The sequence below is a fragment of the Melanotaenia boesemani genome, chromosome 7 (genome assembly GCF_017639745.1).
Source record: "Melanotaenia boesemani isolate fMelBoe1 chromosome 7, fMelBoe1.pri, whole genome shotgun sequence".
In the NCBI taxonomy this organism is placed as follows: Eukaryota; Metazoa; Chordata; class Actinopteri; order Atheriniformes; family Melanotaeniidae; genus Melanotaenia; species Melanotaenia boesemani.
In genome coordinates, this window is record NC_055688.1 from 1,946,479 (window position 1) to 1,971,683 (window position 25,205).

A 25,205-nucleotide genomic window follows, 5' to 3' on the forward strand; every position below is an offset into this window, starting at 1 on the left:
AGAGAGGTTGAACTGATGGGTGGAGAGGAATGTGAAAGAAAGCATTCTTCAGATCAATGACAGAGAAAAACTGGAACTGGGAGGTGATGGAGTTCAGGCAGGTATAAGGATTAGGGACTGCTGGTGGTTTGGTTTTGGTTATCTGATTAATGAGTCTGAGGTCATGAGCCATTCTGAAAATGTCAGTTCCTGGTTTGGGGACAGGAAGAATAGGAGTGTTCCAGGGAGAAGAGGTAGGATAAATAACCTGTTTAGCTTTGAGATCAGCAATGACAGGTCTCAATCCAGCCATAGCTTTTTCAGAAATGGGATATTGAGCGTGAAAGACAGGTTTGGGGGACTCATAGTCAAAAGTAACATGGGAAACCTGCATAGGTGTTCCCACATCACCAGGCCCCTCAGCCCACAGGGAAGAGGGCAGAGTGGAGCAAAAGAAATCTTTATGTGGATGGTCAGTTTTTTCACGGCCATGCTGTCTGTCCAAAAGAAGAGTTTCAGGTGTAGCTTTGTCCTGAGTGAGGGAACAGATTTTGTACAGTGAAGTGGAAGGCCAGACAGGTCCCAGGTCCCCACAGCCTCATCTGTCCATCTGTGATAATAATCAGTGCTGGTGTCCCAGCGATCATATAACATAGTACAGTGAGGAGGGTCAGGAGGGGGGCAGTAGGGAGCATGGTGATGGATCCAGGGGGACCATTGAGCATACAGGGTGAGCAGTGACTGTGGTGAAGGTGTGAGGTCATCCAAAAGAAGCCAGAATATACGTGCATGTTCAGTTTGCATGCTGGGTGGAGAAGCAGGAGGGGTGGAAAGAAGCCATTGTCCATGTGAGGCAGAATGAATGAGACCAGAGTTACAGTCCACTATATTTCCATTAGGGAATCTGACAGTCACTCCATCTAGAGAACAAAGAATTTCTGCCCTCAGCTTAGTGAGGATGTCTCTGCCCATCAGTGGAACAGGACAGTGTGGAGAGGAAACATAGCGATGTTCAAAATGATATCCAGCTGCCTCGGTGGGAAAAATGGCAGATGTTGAACAGTCCCAGAGAAGCCAGTGAGTGCCAAAGTATCAGTGGACAAAAGTTCAGGTGAGACAGAGGTTAAAGTGGACCATTTTGCCCCTGAATCTACCAAGCAATTCACAAACTTTCCACCCACTCTGACGGTCATCATGGGCTCTGCCTCCTCCCCCATGACTGGATAGGCTCCTCCTGGGCATCCCTATTGCTGAGGTATCCACCCTCCAGTTCCAGGAGGAGGTGGTGGGGGCGGAGCTGCAGAGGCATAGGGTGCCTGCTGTGGGAGTGGCTGAGAGAGGAGACACTCCTTATGCCAGTGGTCGAACTGTCCACAGTTGAAACACCCCTGCTGTCCTGGCCCACCCCTTCCTCGTCCACCACGCCTAGGGCCACCCCTTCCACCGCGTCCCCTGAAATTTCCCCGCCCCCTAGGAGGGCCGGAGTATGGAGGATAATAGGACTGCTGCGTAGCTGGGGGAGGGGCCTGTGGAGCTACAGTCACCGGGGCCTGAAGTGGAGTAGGGGGTGTGGCTACCATCTGTTGCTTAGCTTTTTTCTCTCTGTTTACATCATCTCTGAGTTTTGCTAACTGAAGCTTCAACACTGAGACCTCCATCTCCTCTTTCTGATTCTGCTGTTCCTTCTGCTTTTTGTCATACTGATTAAGATGATGCTTAGCAAACATGCAATAACGCTCAAAAGCTTCTGAAGGGAAAAGGTCAGGCTGGTCCCCTAATTTGTCCTTAACCTCAATAGGGAGGCCATACTCAAACGCCTGCTTAAACCATGAACAATGGACCTCACTACGGCTGGGGTGATGCCCGACCCTGTCAGTGTATGTAGTAATGCATCTCAGTACATAGTCCTCTGGTGTCTCTTTGTCATCTCTCTGGAAAGTCATTTTAGCTACATCACCCGCAGGAGGGGGAAATGTTCTGTCAAGTGCCGCTGACCATGCAGTAGCATAAGGTCCCAAAGGGGTGTCATTAGGATGAGTAAAAGTTCCTGCCAAGTAATCAAGTTCTCTGAGAGTCAGAGTCGAAGTACAGGAGGCAACCATCCCTCGCACATCTCCCAGAGCCAATTGAGTCCCTGCGGTAAGAGAAATCATTTTGTTCCACCACATCAATCCCCCAGAAGTGAGAGCAGGTAACTTAGAAGTAAGAGAATGCATATCTGTCAAAGAATAAGGCTTGTAAACTGAGCCTCCAGCTTGGTGTTGCATCAGAGGAAAATTTCCTCCAAGTCGCTGTGGCATATTCTGAAAGTATGGTGGGCCCAATTGTGGCTCGGTGGAAAGAGAGCTCTGCGGTTCCACTGAAGAAATGTTTTCTGTGCTTTTAAAAGTAATCAAGTCAGAAGTGGCCATGCTGGTAGAGGGAGCGGGGTCCCGAGAAGAATGCCACGAAGAAGTGGAATCCTGAGTGACCTGTTGATGGTTCTGTCTAGAAATGTCCTCCATCTGCTGCAGAAAGGGGTTCGTGCTGGCTTTTACTGGAGTGGCACTCAAAACACCTGCCACTGTCATAGAAAATGTTCCGTCTGAACCAGAAAGTGGTTCAGTCTGGGAGCAAGACGTGTGCTCAGTCTCCTGAGGGTGGTCTATAAGCTGACTAGTAACATTCCTTCTGCTAGAACTGTCCCTCTTATCCTGTTCCATTGATGTAGAATGGAGAAGTCCTGCAGGACTAAGTGATGGATACAAGGTGGTATGAGAAATCAAAGACTCTTCCCGAGCCTCCTCACAATCCAAAAATCCTCCTTTTACATTAATGATGGGCGCCTGAAGAGCAGGGCTTGGAGAGGTCTGATAAGGAGGTGGACCAGGGCGGGAGGGAGAAAAGCTCGACTCCCCGTGTCTGCTCCGCTGGTGTCGCTGAAGTGCAAACAATGCTGTTGCAGTAATATAGATATGATGAATAAAAGCTCTCCAATTCTCGGCTTCTTCAAATTTTTTCTTCTTCTTACCCATAGTAATCCTACTCGCGTTTTCCATTTCTTTCTTAACAACCTCCTTAGCTCCTTCTGCCTGAGATTCTGCACACTTTAACCATGTCAGTACCTTTCGAGGATCAGGGTTTTCCACATTCACCTGGCTTGTCTGCATTCTAGTCACACAATCTGACCAAAAAGAATCAAACTCTTTTTCTTTGCCTGCAATGCTTGACTGGGCTTGGTTTTTTACACAAGTTAAAAAGTTATCTTTCTTGCCCTCCGCAGGAGGGACTTGCTCTGCTGAAATAGACATGTTTTAAATATGGACTCTGATGTATGTGAATGGATCGTGTCCCCGAGTTTGCTACCTTCACACCACCTGCGAGATCACAGATCAACCTACTTCACCAGACCACTGGCTTAAGTTAACACCGTTAGGTTTTCACCAGTGCGATGCTTCAGTCAAAATGTTCACTCAGCGTCCGGTGTGATATTCGCAAAACCCGGTTTTAATTCTCCACACAACAGAAGTCAACAATCAATACAGTTCCCCCACAGAGCAGAAAAAATTTATCCAGTAAAAAGGTGCGCTGTCTCAATCCTCTACTGTCCGGAATTAAATGAAGACAGCGGAGAGTTTTTTTTTTTCTTTTCAAAACACTTAAAGCTCTGTGTTTAAAAGCCTCCCCACAATATAATTCCCCCACAATGCAGAAATATCACAATGCCACATGCAAAATCAGCATAGCAAAATCAATGAAGTTCTCAATGAAAAAATGTCACAATGTCACATGCAAAATTACCATAGCAAAAATCACTAAAGCTCTGAATACACTCACAATGCAAAAATGCAACAATGCTGCAGGCAAAATACCATAGCAAAATCACTGAAGCTCTGAAAACACTCACAATGCAAAAATGCAACAATGCTGCAGGCAAAAATCACCACAGAAAAATCTCTGAAGCTCTAATAACACTCACAATGCAAAGATGTCACAATACAGTATGCAAAATCACCTCCTTCTGAGCTGCTGCTGTCCGGTTCTAGAATAGGACAGTGCAATCCCACACTTTTAGGTTATTATCTTCAGTTGCTCTATGTTCTGTGTATCAAAGCCACCACAGTTTGCTCTACATACAATTTATATATATATATTTATTTTCTTCCCCACAATTATTGTTGTAATTATATATTTATATTGATATTTATATTTATATTTATAAATTATTATTCATAAGACATTAGACAAACATAAAACATACAATGGGGTACCCCAAAACTAGAAAGGGACTCGAACCCTTTTTACTCACAGGAGGACTGAAACCTCCTGTGGTGAGGACTGGCACCTCACCTTTACAGGGACTGAAACCCTTTTACTTTTTTTTACCATATAATGAATTGCTTTCCTACAGACTGGCTTTGTACTCACCAGAGTGAGGGTTCAGGATGTCTGATAAATTTGGTTAAAATCGATCTGCAGTATTCAGTACATTAAGTACAATAGGTTACTGCTTACCTTTGTTGCGGTGGGATCCCAGACTCAGACAACCCGGATCCTGCTCTGGATACTCTCCGTTGCCGTTCTTAGTGGATCACGTCGTGGGTCACCAATTGAAGTTTTAAAATATTATTTGTTGGCTTTAAAAGATTTGTTCACCACCTGTAAATAAATCATCAGAAGGAAGAGTGTTCAAAAATCCACATTTTTAAAAGAAGGCAAGAACACCAGAGTTTGAGTAGAATTGACAATTCTTTGTTAAGCCAGTAATAAGAAAATAATACTTATCTTCTCGAGAAGGAGGCCTGTTAGCTTAGCTTCTGGTCCACTAATACATGAAGTGTCGGGACCCTTCGGTTCAGCCAAAGGACCCGCCTACCTAAATTATCCTCCTCATTTATACTGATACAAAGCATTGTGGCTATGTGCGTGCATGTGGTGAGCATTCATGTGAATGTGTATTTTGCAAGGTGGTCCCTCCTTCTTCCGGGAATTTGATTCCTCCAGGTCCTTCGTCTGAGGTGCGTCAGAGCTGAAAGGAAAAAGATACTTTGCTCTGCCTTGTTATCTGTCTGCCTTTCTGCTGACTCCCTTCTACCTGTTGCCACAGTTTTACACAAAGGCTGTTCTTTAATAATTTTTCCGAGTTACTGGAAAATTCCGTTCTGCTAGGAGTGAATAGATAAGTAAGGAGATACAACAATATTTACAACCACTCCCTACTGGACATCAAGAACATTTTCAAGGTCCCTAGTCCTTAGTTATTTTCTCAGTATTGAACTCAGTAACCCTGTATGAGTTTGTGTCCTGTTTGTGAATGCATTATCTGTAAGCTGTGAAGGAATAATAATAATTAAGCTGTTTTCACCTCAGCACCACTATATAATGTAGCTCTATTAATTAAAATCAGAGCCTAATGCATGTTACTAAAATCTAAGGATAAAATGTAAATGAATAAATGAATAAGAATGCTTAAATGAGTAAATGAATGAGAATGCTTATAAAATATTTGCAACAGTTCCAACACTTGTCTTCAGAGACGAGCAAAACTGGACAAGACGCTGACGCAGGTAGCTTTCAGGGTCTTCTGAAGTTTACATGACAGAAGAGAAAGAAGAGGGTTAGAAGATCTGTAGAAACACACAACTAAAATATTGAACAGTCAGATAAGAATTGTCTTAGCTGTATTTTCTTATATTTTCTATATTGTATATATATTAATCTATATAAGCTATATTAATCCTTCCTGTGGGAATTGTGTTTATGTACATTACAAATACCAGACAAGTTTAAGGGTACAGACATCCGCCTGAACAATATGAAAAAAAAAATTAATTGTGATTTCTCTGACCATTACTGTGATTGTGTTTGCGATTTCATCTTTTAAATTTTACTGCTCTATATTCTAACAAGGACAATAGAACAGGTTTCTACTTTGTCCTTGTAATAAAAACTAAATAGTCTGATGTTACTGATCTGATTTCCACCATTGCTCCGCATTTCTCTCTACATGATTTCTGGATCACACATACAGGTGATCACACCCCAACCATGCAGGACAACAGGGGTTCATCCAGCCGGAAATCAGACAAAAATCCTGGTTTTGTAAACTCTTCCATAGAGGTGAAACTGCTGACAACTTCGTGTCTATCCAGCAGACACAGCTGAACAAGCTGAATCTACCATCATTGGAAGAATTGGAGTTGTATTACAGCTTGAAATAGATTAAATATTTTTTGTTGGTTTTATTAACATCAACACATTACCTGAGATCTGAATAGTTAGAGCGACTCTGCACAGTAACACAGTTAGACATTGGACATTTTTCTGTCCTCTGTAATTTTTGTCTCAGCATTTCAGTCATTTATAGAAAAGTAGACCATGATGAGGTAGGGAAATGTTACGTGACTTTACAGCCGAGTGTAGCTGTGGCCTTCGTCATCTTACAAAGATATTAAAACCTGTTCTGTGCAGTTTTTTTTAACTTGTCCTGTCCAGCATCATAGCAGCAAAATGATAATCTGGTTGCTGTATCGTGCTGAAAAAATTTGCTCTGCCAAGGGGAGGCCTATGGGTAAGGCTCCTCTTGATAATGTGATTAATTTATTTATTTATTTACTTTGAATCACGGAATCTATGTAATCTTGCTGGACCTGACCGGAGGGGACAGAAAAAGATGGAGAATAGCAAAAAAAAGAGCAAAAGGGAAAGAAGAAAGGAGACAAAAAGATCACAGACAGAAGGAAAACGACCCTTCAATCCACACCATCACCAGACAACAAACTGTTACACCTGTACATGAACACACCAGAAAATTTCCTACAACTTTTACAAAAGCAGAAACACACACACAGAAAAAAAAAACAAAAAAAAAAACAACAAAAAACAAAAAAAAAAAACAGGGCTGCCAGTCATTAAGAGTTTCTAAATAATAACCAAATCAAATCAAAAAGACATAACAGCAACCAGATACTAACTCACAGGAAAAATACAATTTTTTTTTTTTCTCTCCTCTTTTTCCTTTTTTAATAATTATCGCTTAATATTAAAAACCCACTAGACAACTCAGTGACTGTGTCAGCATGCAGAGCATGAGAAACAAGGAGTGATCAGTGATGAAGAGTGGTGAGTGAGATCATGCAAATGCGACCTTGCCTCCATGGAGGCCAGAGGCAGACCAGGGCCTGGGCCGGGCCCTCAGCAGCAGACCCGGAGCACCAACCCATGCCACCCCACCACAAAGACAACTCCAGCCCCACCCGAAGGGCAGCAGAGGAGAGCCCCAGCAAGAGCCCCCCACGGTCCCGGGGCACAGGCCCCAGTGGGCCAAGATCAGCAGCCGCCGGCCCCGCCAGGGACCGGCCCACCCAGGGCAGCCCAAGCGAAGGGCCCAGGACCCCGGGAGCCCAGAGGCGGCCGCCCCACCCCCCAAAGGCAGCGGGCCCGCAACATGCCCAGGAGGACCACGCCCCCCCAGACAGCCACCCGGCGTAGGCCAGCACACACCCCGATGTTCCAGCCGCACACCCCGGGAACCAGGGTGCTATCGGCCCCTCCCCCCACTCCCCATCTACTTCAACCTGCACCCCATATAACCCCACACTCACACCCTCCCCCGTACCACACCCACAATCGCTCACCACCACACAATCACGCCACACCCCAGGCGGACACCCCAGGCGGACCAGCGGACAGCGGGCCCCAACCCCCATAGAGCCAGCAGCCCACCAGCGTAGCCATCCCGGGACCCGGCCCCTAACACATGCATACGCACGCACACAAACATACCCCCCCATTCACACAAACATCCAAAGTATAGACACACACACAACATACAAGCATCCCTGTCTCACACCCCAGCACCTCCCCCTATAATCCCCCGAATCCCACTCAGCCCTCCTTCAAACCCCTACACCCCCCCCTGCCCCCGGGCCATACCCTGGGTCCCAGGGTGTCAACCAGACACCAGGGCATGCACCAACCCACACCATGGCAGCACATCCGGGCAGGCCCAGACCCCAGGCACATACGGAGCCCACAACCCCGGAGGGAGGAGGACCACCCCCAGGCACCAGAGCCCAGAACCCCCGCCCAGCCCGCCCCAGAATAGCCCGGCCACCCGGCTCAGGACCGACGCCCACCAACCCAGGCACCACCAGTGGCCTCACCCCCCGCCACGAGGCGACTCCAACCGCTGGCCCCCACAGCCCCCAACGGGGCCAGACTCAGAGCCACCCCCACCGCAGAGCAGCCCGGTCCCGCATCACGGGCAACCACAAAGAACCCGCAACCGCCAGTCACTCCTGGCCCTTTCTCAAACCCCCATAGCAACGAGGTCACAGTCCTCCACCTACACTAAGTGATGGAACTAAGCACAGGGGACCAGAAGGAATGAGATTCAGCCGAATGGTTCTTTAAGGAGGCAGACATTGTCTCATTACTGATGTGGTCAACTAAGAGATTCCTAAACTGCTGAATACACAGATTATTTTTGTTTTTCCAGTTCACAAGGATAGTTTTCTTTGCGATGCATAATGCTGTGCGTATCAGGTGTGCAGAGTTAATTGCCATATTAATGTCACCCAAGTCACCTAGTAGACATAGTGCGGGGATTGTAGGAATATTACATTTAAACCATGTTGACATGTCCACACATACCTGAAGCCAGAACCTGCGGACAGGTGTGCAGGACCACAAGGCATGGAGATAGTTGTCAGGTGTGTTTTCATTGTCGTGTGAGCAGATGTTTGATTGTGACAGACCCATCCTGAACATCCTGTATAATGAGTTCTGTGCAGAATTTTGAATTGTATTAGTTGCATATTTGAATTCTTAGTCATTTTAAAGGTGTTTAAACATATTTGTGACCATTTATCTTTATTAAAGTTACTGGATAAGTCACCCTCCCATTTTGAAGTTGGAAGACAGATTGAGTCTTCTAGTTTGGATAATAGTCTATATGTTTTTGATAATAGCTTTGGGGCATTGAGATTCATGAATTCAGCCACCCTAATAGGTAGCTGTAAGTTTAATTGATTAATGGTATATTTTTCACATATAATAGATTTAAGCTGGTGATATTCTAAAAATGTTTTGCTACTGATTCCATATTGTGAAGTGAGAATATTAAATGATAAGAAGTTTCCATTTTCTATTATATGTTCTAACTGTTTTATTCCTTTATTTTTCCATTGAGTAAAATTGATAAGCTTTTTGTTTTGCAGGATGTCAGGGTTGTTCCAGAGGGGTGTAAACTTACATGGAAAAAGTGAGGATTTGGTTATTTTTAGAAAATCCCACCAAGCCACTAAGGAGGAACTGATATTGATGCTTTTAAAACACTTATGTGTTTTGATGGTTGAGCTGATGAATGGCAGATCAGAGATAAACACATCCTCACACAATGCTTGCTCTACATCTAACTATGTTTCATCCAGACTGCTAGGTTTAAGCCATTTGGAGATATACTGCAGCTTGTTAGCTAAGAAAACATGATTAAAGTCGGGTAGCTCCAATCCGCCTCTATCTTTAGTCTGTTGTAAAGTTTTTAGACTGATACGTGATGGCTTATTTTTCCATAAAAATTTAGATATATGTGAGTCCAGTGACTTAAACCAACTGGAGGATGGTTTAGTGGGTATCATTGAAAACAGGTAGTTTACTTTAGATAGAACCATCATTTTAACTGTGGCAACCCTCCCCATGAGTGATATGGGTAAGCGCCTCCACCGTGAGAGATCATCCTCTATTGCTTTAAGTAGCTGGACATAATTTAGCTTTGTTAGTTCTGATAACCTGGGGGAAATGTTTATGCCTAGATATCTAATGTTTCCAGACTGTATTGTAGTATTGGGTATGTTTTGTAGGTCACAGTTGATGGGCATAATAATAGTCTTAGACCAGTTAATAGAGTATTCAGATATTGATGAGAATGTGTTAATAAGTGTGATTGTCTGGGGGAGAGACGTCGGTGAGTTCTGGAGAAAGAGTAATACGTCATCAGCATAAAGACTTATCTTGTGTTCTATATTTTTGGCATGGATTCCTTTAATCTCTTTATTTTGTCTTATGGCAGCAGCTAGGGGTTCAATAAAAATAGCAAAGAGTGATGGAGAAAGTGGGCAGCCCTGTCTAGTGCCTCTCTGCAAACAGAAGCTTGGAGAGGTTTGATCATTGGTCTTCACACATGCATTTGGGTTGTTATATAATATTTTTATCCAATCTATGTAAGATGATCCAAACCCAAATTTGTTTAACGTTGCAAATAAAAATTTCCAGTTTACTCGGTCAAACGCTTTTTCTGCGTCTAAAGAAATTACTGTGGATTCCAGATTATGTAGAGTAGAATAATCTATGATGTTAATTAATCTACGCATGTTAGTAGAGGAATGTCTACCTTTAATAAAGCCTGTTTGGTCAGGATGTATTATTAGAGGGGTTATTTTTTCTATTCTTCTGGCCAAAGCTTTGCTAATTATTTTGAGATCTACATTTATTATTGAAATTGGACGGTAACTGGATGGAAGTGTCGGGTCTTTACCTGGTTTTATTAGTAGAGTAATATTGGCTAGGTTCATATTTGAAGGTATTTTTTGTTTTTCCTTTATTTCTAATATCATATTGTAGAAAGTGGGTGCCAACATTGTCCAGAATTCTTTGTAGAATTCTGCTGGGTAACCATCTGGACCTGGGGCTTTATTGTTGGGCATATGCTGGAGAGCTTCATGGAGTTCGCCGACTGAAAGGGGGGAATCCAAGACCATTTTATCTTCATGTTTTAATTGTGGAAGATTAATGTTACTAAGAAATTTATCAATATTGTCATCTGTTGTAGTTAGTTGTGATGTATATAATGTTTTATAGAATTCTTTGAAAGTGTTATTTATCTTGTCAGGGTTGTGGCTGATGTTTCCTTCTGGATCTCTGACAGAGGAGATGGTTGTTTTCTCCTTATTTGTTTTTAACTGATTAGCCAGGAACCTTCCGGATTTGTTGCCATGCTCAAAATTCTCCAATCGAAGTCTTTGCACCAAGAATTGCGTCTTTTAATCTATTATTTTATTAAGTTCAAGTTTAGCTTTCCTTATAGCATTTAGTGTGTGTTCTTCTGGGGAGACATGGTAAGTGTCCTCTAAGGATTTAATTCTGAGTTCTAACTCTGAAATTCTCAAAGTTTCCTTCTTTTTGTTATGAGAAGAAAAGGAAATTATTTTCCCTCTCATTACTGCTTTTCCTGCTTCCCAAAGAACACACGCTGAAGTTTCTGGCAAGTCGTTATTTTCTAGATATAAGGACCATTCTCTTTTGAAGTAGCTGATAAACTCAGGATCTTTAAGTAGTGACGTATTAAATCTCCAGTTTCTAGTTGCTGGTTTATTGCTCTTACTTCTCAGAGTGAATGATACTGGTGCGTGATCACTAATGCTAATAGGATGGATCTTGATTTCTGACATGTCATTCATCAGCGAGCTGCTAGTTAAGAAATAATCTAATCTAGAATAGGAATGGTGGACTGAAGAGAAGAAGGTGTATTCTCTTAGTGTGGGATGGTGAGAGCGCCAAGCATCACAGAGACCAAAATCCTTCATGTACTGTTTTACAGTTTCTGAGGATTTCCAGACTCGATGAGCTCCTGTGGTACTTTGTTTGTCCAGTATAATGTTAAAATCACCTCCTATAATTAGTGTGTTATCTGAGTGACCATAGAGGCGAAGAGGGAGTGAAAGAAGGAGGATCATCTACATTTGGACCATATATATTTGCGATACATAACTTAACATTTTTAATAGATAATGTAATTATTATAAATCTGCCTTCTGGATCTATGATTGTATTATCTATATCAAAATTTAACCTTCTATTAATAAGAGTTGCTACTCCTCTTGGCCTAGAATTATAACAAGCTGAATACACGCGTGGAAACTGGGTTGTTGAGAGAAGATCTATTGTTGAGTTTGATAAATGAGTCTCTTGGAGTAATATTATATCTGCTTTCATTTCTTGCAAACGATTAAAAATTTTTAACCTCTTTTTCCCTGTGCCAGCTCCACGCACATTCCAAGTGACAAATGTGAGTTCGTTCATGAACCAACCACAGAAATGAGGCTATATGCATATTACTTGCATATTACTATGCATATTGTGCGTGCATCCTACTGCTTCTCTGCGTGCATGTGTATGTGCCTGTTGGTTGTGACAGGGATGTATGTGCACTTGTGCTGTTCTGTGTGTGTTCCTGTGAATCATGAAAAGTGCTGATGTGTATATAATATAATGACAAGTGTTACCGTTAACCGTTAAAGGGTCGGAGAGAAGAAGTGTGAAGAGTGAAAAGAGCGACAGTGCCAAAGGAAAAAAGTAATTTAAAAAACGCATCTGTGCTGAGAACAGTGTAGTGGAGACGGGCAGTGGATTTACTGTTAACTAAATTATCTTTTATGGCAGTTTTGTGGATATAACATGATCTAGTGAGAAAACAGGAAAATTGAAGCACATACCAAGTCAGTAGAGCCACGGAGTGATGTCCTGGTCGCGGTACAGCTGTCCATTAATAAATAATTTATCCACCGCGATGACAGCGCGAGCGCATTGCGTGATGGAATTCCTCCTGATGGGAAACAGGACTCTCCGTCGGTCCAGAATCTCTCTCGGATATTGGTCGTTTACTCCGAAGTTCGTTCCCTTCAGTTCGCGGCCCTGGTTCTTCACCTGCTCCTTCTGTTTGAAGCTGACGAACTTCGCTACAATAGGTCTTGGTCTGCTGGACCCAGGTTTCCTCCCGCCGAGCCGATGGACTCTGTGAAAGGAGATGTTTTTCACCGTTTCCTCTGGGAGCTTCAGGTGGGTTTTGATGAAGTTTTTCACCGTGGTTTCGGGATCCTCCTCCGTCTGCTCTGGAATCCCTGCAAACACCAGGTTCTCTCTCATGCTCCGCGCCTGCAGATCGATCACCGTTTCCTTCATCTTCTTATTTTCCTCCGAGAGACGGGTCAAGCCCTCGTTGAGGGATTTTACCGACTCTCTGAGACCAGCATTTTCTACAGCCAGAGTTTCCACCTGCTTCTGGCTGAATTCTAGTGATTCACGTAGCCCCTGGAACTCTTTGTGGAGAATTTCTACCAGGCTCAAACGCGCATCAAAACTACTGAGTTTTTTATCTATAGAGATCAGAACATCTGTTGAGTCGTTCCCCGGTGGAGAAACAGCTCCAGGTGAATCCTCATTTCGCTGTCTCTTGGACTTGGATGAGGTGGAGGGGGTGGACGTGTTGTTTGGTTTCCCCATGACGATTCTGTCGTAACAACGATCTATAAAATCTGTCAGGCTGGCCAAATCCTCCTCGCTGTGCTCCAGAGTGTACCTTTTAAAGACACTATTTTCCTACTTTAAAGAATATTTTGATTAGACTGGCACAAAATACAATTGAATGAAAGTATAAATGTTTGGGCGCGCCTAGTTTGAATCTGCCGTCTCCCCCGGAACTACGTCACCTACAGCATTAGCGTCACTTACCTGCCACCAGCGTCACCTACCTGTGGAACTGGCTACCTTACTTGTGGAACTCACGGGCAACATTCTAAACACCATGTTGACATGAAGGACAACATTCTAAACACCATGTCGACATAAAGGGCAACATTCTTTTTTTTTTTTTTTCCCCTGTCCTATCCAGGATCTTTGCAGCTGACTAATGGTTTGGCTGCTGTGTTGTGCTGAAAAAATTTGCTTTGCAAAATGGAGCTTTATGCTCATAAGGCTCCTCTTGATAATCTGAAATGATTTATTTATTTTACTGATGACTTTAAGATTTAAAACAAGGGAGGACATTTAGGAACACCATGTCGACATAAAGGGCAAAATTCTAAATACTATATCAACATAAAGGGCAACATTCTAAACACCATGTCGACCTAGAGGGCAACATTCTAAACACCATGTCGACATAGAGGGCAACATTCTAAGCACCATGTCGACATAAAGGGCGACATAGAGGGCAACATTCTAAACACCATGTCAACATAAAGGGCAACATTCTAAACATCATGTCGACATATATAAAGGGCTACATTCTAAACACCATATCGACATACATAAATGGTCTTATCCAGGATCTTTGCAGCAGACTAATGGTCTGTCTGCTGTGTTGTGCTGAAAAAATTTGCTTTTCTAAAACGAGCTTTATGGTTATAAGGCTCCTCTTGATAATCTGAGATGATTTATTTATTTATTTACTGTTACTTTGAATTATGGAATCTATGTAGTCTTGCTGGACCTGACCAGAGGGGACAGAAATAAGAAAAGAACAGCAAAAAGAAGCAAAAAGGAAAGCAAAAACAAGAAAGAGGAGACAACGACACAGCACATAGAAGGCAGTGACCCTTCAATCCATACTACAACCAGACAACCAACTGCTACACCTGTACAAAACCACAACAGAGAATTTCCTACAGCATTTACAGAAAAACAAAGCTGACAATCATCAAGAGTTTCTAAATGATAACCAAATTAGCAACGCAAGGTAATAATAATAAAAAAAACAAAAAAACAAAAAAGAAGAAAAACAATGTATCAACTGTGTCAGTACACTCTCATTTTAGTTTGCATTTTCTCCCCGTGCATGTTTTGGTGTCACTCCAGTTACTCCGACTCTCTCCCACAGTCCAAAAGCATTCCCCCTAGCTTAATTGCTGCCTCTAAATTCTCCATAGGACTGAGTGTGACTGGTTCTTGGTCTCTCTGTGTTGGCCCTGTGATGGAGAGGTGATCTATTCTGGATGAAGGTTGCCTCCTGCATAGTAGCTGCTGGTACAGGCTCCATCTCCGCACCCCTCACCCCAACCCTACAGTGAAATAAGCTGCTAGAGATAATGAAAGGATGGACGGAGTCTGGTGCAAGAAGCTGCTTTCCTGTGTGTTCCTCATTCCCCAAAGCAAAAGTTCTCCAGCTCTTTCAGACGTGGATATGTCCCACTGCTGTACAGCAATACGGAAGGCATGCCAAAGATTTTCACTTGGTTTGAGATCAAGGCTATGTCTGCGCCATTCCAACACATTTCATCCTTTCCTCTTAGAGTGCTCCAGTTTTGCTCTACCAGTAAGCCGAGCATCATTGTTTTGGTGGAACTAGAACCTCCGTCCCAGTGGGAAATCTTCAAAACACTGAAACAGATCTTGAGAATTTTCCTGTATTTAAAGCCATTCATCATTCCTTGAAAATGGACCATGTTCCCAGTGTCTGCTGATGAAAACCACCCCCCGCAACATAAAGCTACATCCACTGTGCTTGACTGTGGGAATGCTGTTCTTAAAAATAATGAGAGGTGCTGAGTTTACTACGAATATAACATTTTACTGGATGGTCCAAATATCAATTTTCCTTTCAGTTGATCAAAAGACCTTGTTCCACATGCTTCAGGGAGTCTCACACATGTCTTTTGGAATACAATGAATGTGCTTTCTCTAGCTTTTTCTTTCTCAGGCATGAGAAATGGAAAGTCCTGAACGTCTCTGAGACAGAATTCTGGACACTTTCGGGATTAGACGGGTTCCTTTAAAGAAGTTAGGAAGACAGTGGCTATACTTTTTTGAATGTCTTAGGATATCCACCAAGGCTAGAAGGTCCAATGAATTCTGTCCAACTGGATTTTGTCCAATGGTCCAACAACCCACCACATGCCTCGGGGGGAAGGAGAGGAGGGGGAGAGGGACAGTAGGAAAGTAAAGGGCAACATTCTCAACACTATGGTCACATAACGAGGAAGACTCTAAACACTATGGCGACAAGTCGAAAGATTCTGAACAGTATGGCGCCATGTGGGGAAAGATTGTAAACATTAAGGAAAAGTTCTAAATGCTATGGCAACAGAACAGGGAACACTCTACATTCTATGAATACAAAGGGAAACATTGCATGCACACAAAAGAGGAGAATTCCATTTTCAGCCAATGGGAAAGCGAGGAGATGTGAGAGCATTGTGAAGGTTTGATTTGTCAGCTTCTGTTATTTTATTTTTAATTTAATTTAACTTTTTTTTGTATTAAATGTTAGTATTCAGTGTCCTTGAATCTGTAAGTAAAGGCTCTGCGTACTTGGACGATTGATGGAGATTGAAAGAGATTGTTGAGCCAGAAGACCGAAGTAACCTGTACATCAGCAACTGTGGACCTCTTGAGCCAGTGTGGTGCAAATATTCAGTGTTTTTTTTTGTGCAACATGGTTGAGTGGAATGAATGGGTTGTTAAGAAGCTCGCGTAGAAGTTGACAAGAATGTTTTGAAGAAGCATTTAATTTGAAGCAGGAGTGCTACAGCAGGGAAAGCTGAAAACGCTGCAGGACAGTGATCCGAGAAGTCCTGTGTTGGTTATCTAATGGTAGGCAGTTGGTGGCATACGCTGAACATGTGTGAGCAGTTGAGTAGATGCAAGAAGATGTGAAAACACATGCCCCGTGTGAGGCTTGAACTCACGACCTTCAGATTATGAGACTGACGCGCTACCTACTGCGCCAACGAGGCACGAAAAGCCTACTTTTGACATATTCTCAGTGTAGGTCGGACCTGTCAAACTCACATTCTTACATCCCTAAGTGAGAGCAAAAGTCTAATCCTAACATGGTATGCTGCGCAAATGGCTTCTCCCACACAAAGCCTGTGGGTCAAGCGCAATGCCAAAACTCTACTCACAAATGTGTCAGTACACTCTCATTTTAGTTTGCATTTTCTCCCCGTGCATGTTTTGGTGTCACTCCAGTTACTCCGACTCTCTCCCACAGTCCAAAAGCATTCCCCCTAGCTTAATTGCTGCCTCTAAATTCTCCATAGGACTGAGTGTGACTGGTTCTTGGTCTCTCTGTGTTGGCCCTGTGATGGAGAGGTGATCTATTCTGGATGAAGGTTGCCTCCTGCATAGTAGCTGCTGGTACAGGCTCCATCTCCGCACCCCTCACCCCAACCCTACAGTGAAATAAGCTGCTAGAGATAATGAAAGGATGGACGGAGTCTGGTGCAAGAAGCTGCTTTCCTGTGTGTTCCTCATTCCCCAAAGCAAAAGTTCTCCAGCTCTTTCAGACGTGGATATGTCCCACTGCTGTACAGCAATACGGAAGGCATGCCAAAGATTTTCACTTGGTTTGAGATCAAGGCTATGTCTGCGCCATTCCAACACATTTCATCCTTTCCTCTTAGAGTGCTCCAGTTTTGCTCTACCAGTAAGCCGAGCATCATTGTTTTGGTGGAACTAGAACCTCCGTCCCAGTGGGAAATCTTCAAAACACTGAAACAGATCTTGAGAATTTTCCTGTATTTAAAGCCATTCATCATTCCTTGAAAATGGACCATTTTCCCAGTGTCTGCTGATGAAAACCACCCCCGCAACATAAAGCTACATCCACTGTGCTTGACTGTGGGAATGCTGTTCTTAAAAATAATGAGAGGTGCTGAGTTTACTACGAATATAACATTTTACTGGATGGTCCAAATATCAATTTTCCTTTCAGTTGATCAAAGGACCTTGTTCCACATGCTTCAGGGAGTCTCACACATGTCTTTTGGAATACACTGAATGTGCTTTCTCTAGCTTTTTCTTTCTCAGGCATGAGAAATGGAAAGTCCTGAACGTGTCTGAGACAGAATTCTGGACACTTTCGGGATTAGACGAGTTCCTTTAAAGAAGTTAGGAAGACAGTGGCTATACTTTTTTGAATGTCTTAGGATATCCACCAAGGCTAGAAGGTCCAATGAATTCTGTCCAACTGGATTTTGTCCAATGGTCCAACAACCCACCACATGCCTCGGGGGGAAGGAGAGGAGGGGGAGAGGGACAGTAAGAAAGTAAAGGGCAACATTCTCAACACTATGGTCACATAACGAGGAAGACTCTAAACACTATGGCGACAAGTCGAAAGATTCTGAACAGTATGGCGCCATGTGGGGAAAGATTGTAAACACTAAGGAAAAGTTCTAAATGCTATGGCAACAGAACAGGGAACATTCTACATTCTATGAATACAAAGGGAAACATTGCATGCACACAAAAGAGGAGAATTCCATTTTCAGCCCATGGGAAAGCGAGGAGATGTGAGAGCATTGTGAAGGTTTGATTTGTCAGCTTCTGTTTTTTTATTTTTAATTTAATTTAACTTTTTTTTGTATTAAATGTTAGTATTCAGTGTCCTTGAATCTGTAAGTAAAGGCTCTGCGTACTTGGACGATTGATGGAGATTGAAAGAGATTGTTGAGCCAGAAGACAGAAGTAACCTGTACATCAGCAACTGTGGACCTCTTGAGCCAGTGTGGTGCAAATATTCAGTGTTTTTTTTTGTGCAACATGGTTGAGTGGAATGAATGGGTTGTTAAGAAGCTCGCGTAGAAGTTGACAAGAATGTTTTGAAGAAGCATTTAATTTGGAGCAGGAGTGCTACAGCAGGGAAAGCTGAAAACGCTGCAGGACAGTGATCCGAGAAGTCCTGTGTTGGTTATCTAATGGTAGGCAGTTGGTGGCATACGCTGAACATGTGTGAGCAGTTGAGTATATGCGAAAACACATGCCCCGTGTGAGGCTTGAACTCACAACCTTCAGATTATGAGACTGACGCGCTACCTACTGTGCCAACGGGGCACGAAAAGCCTACTTTTGACATATTCTCAGTGTAGGTCGGACCTGTCAAACTCACATTCTTACATCCCTAAGTGAGAGCAAAAGTCTAATCCTAACATGGTATGCTGCGCAAATGGCTTCTCCAACACAAAGCCTGTGGGTCAAGCGCAATGCCAAAACTCTACTCACAAATGTGTCAGTACACTCTCATTTTAGTTTGCATTTTCTCCCCGTGCATGTTTTGGTGTCACTCCAGTTACTCCGACTCTCTCCCACAGTCCAAAAGCATTCCCCCTAGCTTAATTGCTGCCTCTAAATTCTCCATAGGACTGAGTGTGACTGGTTCTTGGTCTCTCTGTGTTGGCCCTGTGATGGAGAGGTGATCTATTCTGGATGAAGGTTGCCTCCTGCATAGTAGCTGCTGGTACAGGCTCCATCTCCGCACCCCTCACCCCAACCCTACAGTGAAATAAGCTGCTAGAGATAATGAAAGGATGGACGGAGTCTGGTGCAAGAAGCTGCTTTCCTGTGTGTTCCTCATTCCCCAAAGCAAAAGTTCTCCAGCTCTTTCAGACGTGGATATGTCCCACTGCTGTACAGCAATACGGAAGGCATGCCAAAGATTTTCACTTGGTTTGAGATCAAGGCTATGTCTGCGCCATTCCAACACATTTCATCCTTTCCTCTTAGAGTGCTCCAGTTTTGCTCTACCAGTAAGCCGAGCATCATTGTTTTGGTGGAACTAGAACCTCCGTCCCAGTGGGAAATCTTCAAAACACTGAAACAGATCTTGAGAATTTTCCTGTATTTAAAGCCATTCATCATTCCTTGAAAATGGACCATTTTCCCAGTGTCTGCTGATGAAAACCACCCCCGCAACATAAAGCTACATCCACTGTGCTTGACTGTGGGAATGCTGTTCTTAAAAATAATGAGAGGTGCTGAGTTTACTACGAATATAACATTTTACTGGATGGTCCAAATATCAATTTTCCTTTCAGTTGATCAAAGGACCTTGTTCCACATGCTTCAGGGAGTCTCACACATGTCTTTTGGAATACACTGAATGTGCTTTCTCTAGCTTTTTCTTTCTCAGGCATGAGAAATGGAAAGTCCTGAACGTCTCTGAGACAGAATTCTGGACACTTTCGGGATTAGACGGGTTCCTTTAAAGAAGTTAGGAAGACAGTGGCTATACTTTTTTGAATGTCTTAGGATATCCACCAAGGCTAGAAGGTCCAATGAATTCTGTCCAACTGGATTTTGTCCAATGGTCCAACAACCCACCACATGCCTCGGGGGGAAGGAGAGGAGGGGGAGAGGGACAGTAGGAAAGTAAAGGGCAACATTCTCAACACTATGGTCACATAACGAGGAAGACTCTAAACACTATGGCGACAAGTCGAAAGATTCTGAACAGTATGGCGCCATGTGGGGAAAGATTGTAAACATTAAGGAAAAGTTCTAAATGCTATGGCAACAGAACAGGGAACACTCTACATTCTATGAATACAAAGGGAAACATTGCATGCACACAAAAGAGGAGAATTCCATTTTCAGCCAATGGGAAAGCGAGGAGATGTGAGAGCATTGTGAAGGTTTGATTTGTCAGCTTCTGTTATTTTATTTTTAATTTAATTTAACTTTTTTTTGTATTAAATGTTAGTATTCAGTGTCCTTGAATCTGTAAGTAAAGGCTCTGCGTACTTGGACGATTGATGGAGATTGAAAGAGATTGTTGAGCCAGAAGACCGAAGTAACCTGTACATCAGCAACTGTGGACCTCTTGAGCCAGTGTGGTGCAAATATTCAGTGTTTTTTTTTGTGCAACATGGTTGAGTGGAATGAATGGGTTGTTAAGAAGCTCGCGTAGAAGTTGACAAGAATGTTTTGAAGAAGCATTTAATTTGAAGCAGGAGTGCTACAGCAGGGAAAGCTGAAAACGCTGCAGGACAGTGATCCGAGAAGTCCTGTGTTGGTTATCTAATGGTAGGCAGTTGGTGGCATACGCTGAACATGTGTGAGCAGTTGAGTAGATGCAAGAAGATGTGAAAACACATGCCCCGTGTGAGGCTTGAACTCACGACCTTCAGATTATGAGACTGACGCGCTACCTACTGCGCCAACGAGGCACGAAAAGCCTACTTTTGACATATTCTCAGTGTAGGTCGGACCTGTCAAACTCACATTCTTACATCCCTAAGTGAGAGCAAAAGTCTAATCCTAACATGGTATGCTGCGCAAATGGCTTCTCCCACACAAAGCCTGTGGGTCAAGCGCAATGCCAAAACTCTACTCACAAATGTGTCAGTACACTCTCATTTTAGTTTGCATTTTCTCCCCGTGCATGTTTTGGTGTCACTCCAGTTACTCCGACTCTCTCCCACAGTCCAAAAGCATTCCCCCTAGCTTAATTGCTGCCTCTAAATTCTCCATAGGACTGAGTGTGACTGGTTCTTGGTCTCTCTGTGTTGGCCCTGTGATGGAGAGGTGATCTATTCTGGATGAAGGTTGCCTCCTGCATAGTAGCTGCTGGTACAGGCTCCATCTCCGCACCCCTCACCCCAACCCTACAGTGAAATAAGCTGCTAGAGATAATGAAAGGATGGACGGAGTCTGGTGCAAGAAGCTGCTTTCCTGTGTGTTCCTCATTCCCCAAAGCAAAAGTTCTCCAGCTCTTTCAGACGTGGATATGTCCCACTGCTGTACAGCAATACGGAAGGCATGCCAAAGATTTTCACTTGGTTTGAGATCAAGGCTATGTCTGCGCCATTCCAACACATTTCATCCTTTCCTCTTAGAGTGCTCCAGTTTTGCTCTACCAGTAAGCCGAGCATCATTGTTTTGGTGGAACTAGAACCTCCGTCCCAGTGGGAAATCTTCAAAACACTGAAACAGATCTTGAGAATTTTCCTGTTTTTAAAGCCATTCATCATTCCTTGAAAATGGACCATTTTCCCAGTGTCTGCTGATGAAAACCACCCCCGCAACATAAAGCTACATCCACTGTGCTTGACTGTGGGAATGCTGTTCTTAAAAATAATGAGAGGTGCTGAGTTTACTATGAATATAACATTTTACTGGATGGTCCAAATATCAATTTTCCTTTCAGTTGATCAAAGGACCTTGTTCCACATGCTTTCAGGGAGTCTCACACATGTCTTTTGGAATACACTGAATGTGCTTTCTCTAGCTTTTTCTTTCTCAGGCATGAGAAATGGAAAGTCCTGAACGTGTCTGAGACAGAATTCTGGACACTTTCGGGATTAGACGAGTTCCTTTAAAGAAGTTAGGAAGACAGTGGCTATACTTTTTTGAATGTCTTAGGATATCCACCAAGGCTAGAAGGTCCAATGAATTCTGTCCAACTGGATTTTGTCCAATGGTCCAACAACCCACCACATGCCTCGGGGGGAAGGAGAGGAGGGGGAGAGGGACAGTAGGAAAGTAAAGGGCAACATTCTCAACACTATGGTCACATAACGAGGAAGACTCTAAACACTATGGCGACAAGTCGAAAGATTCTGAACAGTATGGCGCCATGTGGGGAAAGATTGTAAACATTAAGGAAAAGTTCTAAATGCTATGGCAACAGAACAGGGAACACTCTACATTCTATGAATACAAAGGGAAACATTGCATGCACACAAAAGAGGAGAATTCCATTTTCAGCCAATGGGAAAGCGAGGAGATGTGAGAGCATTGTGAAGGTTTGATTTGTCAGCTTCTGTTATTTTATTTTTAATTTAATTTAACTTTTTTTTGTATTAAATGTTAGTATTCAGTGTCCTTGAATCTGTAAGTAAAGGCTCTGCGTACTTGGACGATTGATGGAGATTGAAAGAGATTGTTGAGCCAGAAGACCGAAGTAACCTGTACATCAGCAACTGTGGACCTCTTGAGCCAGTGTGGTGCAAATATTCAGTGTTTTTTTTTTGTGCAACATGGTTGAGTGGAATGAATGGGTTGTTAAGAAGCTCGCGTAGAAGTTGACAAGAATGTTTTGAAGAAGCATTTAATTTGGAGCAGGAGTGCTACAGCAGGGAAAGCTGAAAACGCTGCAGGACAGTGATCCGAGAAGTCCTGTGTTGGTTATCTAATGGTAGGCAGTTGGTGGCATACGCTGAACATGTGTGAGCAGTTGAGTAGATGCAAGAAGATGTGAAAACACATGCCCCGTGTGAGGCTTGAACTCACGACCTTCAGATTATGAGACTGACGCGCTACCTACTGTGCCAATGAGGCACGAAAAGCCTACTTTTGACATATTCTCAGTGTAGGTCGGACCTGTCAAACTCACATTCTTACATCCCTAAGTGAGAGCAAAAGTCTAATCCTAACATGGTATGCTGCGCAAATGGCTTCTCCCACACAAAGCCTGTGGGTCAAGCGCAATGCCAAAACTCTACTCACAAATGTGTCAGTACACTCTCATTTTAGTTTGCATTTTCTCCCCGTGCATGTTTTGGTGTCACTCCAGTTACTCCGACTCTCTCCCACAGTCCAAAAGCATTCCCCCTAGCTTAATTGCTGCCTCTAAATTCTCCATAGGACTGAGTGTGACTGGTTCTTGGTCTCTCTGTGTTGGCCCTGTGATGGAGAGGTGATCTATTCTGGATGAAGGTTGCCTCCTGCATAGTAGCTGCTGGTACAGGCTCCATCTCCGCACCCCTCACCCCAACCCTACAGTGAAATAAGCTGCTAGAGATAATGAAAGGATGGACGGAGTCTGGTGCAAGAAGCTGCTTTCCTGTGTGTTCCTCATTCCCCAAAGCAAAAGTTCTCCAGCTCTTTCAGACGTGGATATGTCCCACTGCTGTACAGCAATACGGAAGGCATGCCAAAGATTTTCACTTGGTTTGAGATCAAGGCTATGTCTGCGCCATTCCAACACATTTCATCCTTTCCTCTTAGAGTGCTCCAGTTTTGCTCTACCAGTAAGCCGAGCATCATTGTTTTGGTGGAACTAGAACCTCCGTCCCAGTGGGAAATCTTCAAAACACTGAAACAGATCTTGAGAATTTTCCTGTATTTAAAGCCATTCATCATTCCTTGAAAATGGACCATTTTCCCAGTGTCTGCTGATGAAAACCACCCCCGCAACATAAAGCTACATCCACTGTGCTTGACTGTGGGAATGCTGTTCTTAAAAATAATGAGAGGTGCTGAGTTTACTACGAATATAACATTTTACTGGATGGTCCAAATATCAATTTTCCTTTCAGTTGATCAAAGGACCTTGTTCCACATGCTTCAGGGAGTCTCACACATGTCTTTTGGAATACACTGAATGTGCTTTCTCTAGCTTTTTCTTTCTCAGGCATGAGAAATGGAAAGTCCTGAACGTCTCTGAGACAGAATTCTGGACACTTTCGGGATTAGACGGGTTCCTTTAAAGAAGTTAGGAAGACAGTGGCTATACTTTTTTGAATGTCTTAGGATATCCACCAAGGCTAGAAGGTCCAATGAATTCTGTCCAACTGGATTTTGTCCAATGGTCCAACAACCCACCACATGCCTCGGGGGGAAGGAGAGGAGGGGGAGAGGGACAGTAGGAAAGTAAAGGGCAACATTCTCAACACTATGGTCACATAACGAGGAAGACTCTAAACACTATGGCGACAAGTCGAAAGATTCTGAACAGTATGGCGCCATGTGGGGAAAGATTGTAAACATTAAGGAAAAGTTCTAAATGCTATGGCAACAGAACAGGGAACACTCTACATTCTATGAATACAAAGGGAAACATTGCATGCACACAAAAGAGGAGAATTCCATTTTCAGCCAATGGGAAAGCGAGGAGATGTGAGAGCATTGTGAAGGTTTGATTTGTCAGCTTCTGTTATTTTATTTTTAATTTAATTTAACTTTTTTTTGTATTAAATGTTAGTATTCAGTGTCCTTGAATCTGTAAGTAAAGGCTCTGCGTATTTGGACGATTGATGGAGATTGAAAGAGATTGTTGAGCCAGAAGACCGAAGTAACCTGTACATCAGCAACTGTGGACCTCTTGAGCCAGTGTGGTGCAAATATTCAGTGTTTTTTTTTGTGCAACATGGTTGAGTGGAATGAATGGGTTGTTAAGAAGCTCGCGTAGAAGTTGACAAGAATGTTTTGAAGAAGCATTTAATTTGGAGCAGGAGTGCTACAGCAGGGAAAGCTGAAAACGCTGCAGGACAGTGATCCGAGAAGTCCTGTGTTGGTTATCTAATGGTAGGCAGTTGGTGGCATACGCTGAACATGTGTGAGCAGTTGAGTAGATGCAAGAAGATGTGAAAACACATGCCCCGTGTGAGGCTTGAACTCACGACCTTCAGATTATGAGACTGACGCGCTACCTACTGCGCCAACGAGGCACGAAAAGCCTACTTTTGACATATTCTCAGTGTAGGTCGAACCTGTCAAACTCACATTCTTACATCCCTAAGTGAGAGCAAAAGTCTAATCCTAACATGGTATGCTGCGCAAATGGCTTCTCCCACACAAAGCCTGTGGGTCAAGCGCAATGCCAAAACTCTACTCACAAATGTGTCAGTACACTCTCATTTTAGTTTGCATTTTCTCCCCGTGCATGTTTTGGTGTCACTCCAGTTACTCCGACTCTCTCCCACAGTCCAAAAGCATTCCCCCTAGCTTAATTGCTGCCTCTAAATTCT

General features: G+C 43.3%; 2 long non-coding RNA genes and 5 other non-coding genes across 7 annotated transcripts; 2 read left to right on the plus strand and 5 right to left on the minus strand.

Moving 5' to 3' along the window:
* Positions 1–553: 553 nt before the first annotated feature.
* On the plus strand, positions 554–16,343 carry LOC121642738. The gene is made up of 4 exons (XR_006010962.1): positions 554–1,015; positions 1,096–1,101; positions 2,493–2,498; positions 16,331–16,343. It is a non-coding gene; the product is annotated as an uncharacterized LOC121642738 (long non-coding RNA).
* Positions 4,445–8,451, plus strand: LOC121642740. Its single transcript, XR_006010964.1, has 3 exons — positions 4,445–4,590; positions 7,906–7,908; positions 8,440–8,451. It is a non-coding gene; the product is annotated as an uncharacterized LOC121642740 (long non-coding RNA).
* A 53-nt stretch (positions 16,344–16,396) lies between the features above and the next one.
* Positions 16,397–16,469, minus strand: trnam-cau. The gene has a single exon. It is a non-coding gene; the product is annotated as a tRNA-Met (tRNA).
* Positions 16,470–18,497: 2,028 nt separating this feature from the next.
* On the minus strand, positions 18,498–18,570 carry trnam-cau. The gene has a single exon. It is a non-coding gene; the product is annotated as a tRNA-Met (tRNA).
* Positions 18,571–20,608: 2,038 nt separating this feature from the next.
* On the minus strand, positions 20,609–20,681 carry trnam-cau. The gene has a single exon. It is a non-coding gene; the product is annotated as a tRNA-Met (tRNA).
* A 2,040-nt stretch (positions 20,682–22,721) lies between these two features.
* trnam-cau lies at positions 22,722–22,794 on the minus strand. The gene has a single exon. It is a non-coding gene; the product is annotated as a tRNA-Met (tRNA).
* Positions 22,795–24,832: 2,038 nt separating this feature from the next.
* On the minus strand, positions 24,833–24,905 carry trnam-cau. Its single transcript has one exon. It is a non-coding gene; the product is annotated as a tRNA-Met (tRNA).
* Positions 24,906–25,205: the final 300 nt, after the last annotated feature.